The following is a 2,294-nucleotide window of genomic DNA, read 5'->3' on the forward strand; positions in this document are numbered from 1 at the left end:
CAATAATTCATTGCCAGCTGCTGTCTCCTAATCTGCAACGGCATATCCCCCATCTCCACCTGTAATGCAGCCACTGGGTACGTCCGAAACGCCCCACTACATATTCTGAGTCCTTGCCCCTGTATGACATCTAGCCTTTCCAGTAAGGTCCGGGCTGCCTAACCATATGCTATACTTCCATAGTCTATTACAGATCGGATCAATGCAACATACATGGTCTTCAATGAGGAACGCCCAGCCCCCCTCTCCTTCCCCGTCAGACAGCGCATCACATTTAGTACCTTCTTTCACTTTCCCAACACTCTCTCAATGTGTTCTGCCCAGGTCAGTCTATTATCAAAGTATACCCCAAGGAACCTGAAGGCCCCCACCCTCTCCAAGTTTCTCCAATATAACCTCAAGCATACCTCTTCTCCCACCTTCCTCCTGGTAAAGAACACTGTTTGAGTTTTCTCTACAGAGAACCTGAATCCCCACATTAATGCCCACCACTCTACCTCATCAATTGCTTCCTGTACCTTCCTGACTATGTATGGCACATTTCTTCCCCTCTTCCATAAGGCACCATCATCTGCAAATAACGACCTCCCTATATCCGGCTGTACCTGAGAGTAAACATCACTGATCATGATTGAGAACAACAGAGGACTAATCATGCTTCTAGTGAATACCTCCCAGAGGTACAGCAATAAAGTGGATGTTTACATGACTTGTGGTAAACTAAAGCTAATGCTGACACCTTACGGAGAAAACGTGTAACAAACAGCATGTTCATGTTGTGAATATCATTACAATAATAATTATAAAAGTGCACACAAGCTACTGATACACAAGTAATACTGCCCATAAGTATTTTAAACCCCAGTTTGAGAAATGAGAGTGATGATACATGCATAAGTTGAGGCTCTGTCTTTATTTGGCATATGAATAAATACAGACATACATTTAAGTTATTTAGCAGACGCTCTTATCCAGAGCGACTTACAGTTAGTGAGTGCATACATGATTATTATTATTTATTTTTTTCATACTGGCCCCCCGTGGGAATCGAACCCACAACCCTGGCGTTGCAAACGCCATGCTCTACATCCCTGCCGGCCATTCCCTCCGCTACCCTGGACAATGCTGGGCCAATTGTGCGCCGCCCCATGGGTCTCCCGGTCGCGGCCGGCTACGACAGAGCCTGGATTCGAACCAGGATCTCTAGTGGCACAAATGAATACACAAATATGTTGTACATGTTTAGATCTCTGAACACAAACTAGCCCAAGATATACATGTAAATTCACTCACAGGAGACGATGAAGAAGAAGCTTCATGCTCTCCCTCCTCCTTGAAAATAAATTCGACTGCAGCCAACGCAGCGCACAAAAATAACACTACGGAGTGGCGGGACAGACACCAGACTGACAAACCAGAAGTGTTTTCCCTGTCATCGCTTGCTTTGTGATTGATACATATCATTCGTTCTAGTGGGAGAAAGCTATACAGACTTTTCTGATTAGCGAATTGAAACTTTTAAATGAAACGATGCCTAGTTAATTTATGAAGTGGAAAAACACTGATATAGTACACTTGCCTTTGGTACAACGGTATATTATTCCAACCCGGCGCTTCCAGCGGAAACCCCGTTTTCCCCTCTTTGATTGGTTTCACGATGTATGCCTTCGGAGAACTCCTGCTTGTATAGGCGCACTCCGTCCTTGTGGCCTGCTGCCGCTACACTGCATTGTTGTGGCCCAACGCAGCAACTTGAAATCTTGCGGCCATGCCCTGCTGGCTAAACTTTGTCCTTTTGGGAGCATACAGTATTTAGTGTACAGAGCTTGGATGCTTTCTAGCTCGCCGGTCTGTACGCACTGCGTCATAGCGGCACCCCGCCCTACGGGCGGTAAATCATTGATTTGATTAATTAAATTCAAGGCAATTCAATTCAATCTTTCAGGACTGCAACCATAGAAATACAACATTGCAGGTTACTGTCAGACTGAGCAAAACATATATAGTGTGTTAAAAGTAATGTAATGATTAACTGGCTATTGAATCACCAATACTTATCATACATCATTTATATTAAATAATGTATACATGCCTCCTCTCAGTCAGCAACAAGCTTCATGAAACATTGTCTCCTCAATTGACTCCACACTGAAATACTGAAGTAGAAGCAACAATTAGATAATGGTCCATGTCAGGCTGGGTCTGTAGCTCTATTTGGCATATCCCATAATACAAAATAATGTTTATTTGAAAGAGTTAGCTGGCTAGCTTGTAAAGTGGTGAATTAAAGTAGC

The sequence above is a fragment of the Coregonus clupeaformis genome, chromosome 7, assembly GCF_020615455.1.
Source record: "Coregonus clupeaformis isolate EN_2021a chromosome 7, ASM2061545v1, whole genome shotgun sequence".
NCBI lineage: Eukaryota > Metazoa > Chordata > Actinopteri > Salmoniformes > Salmonidae > Coregonus > Coregonus clupeaformis.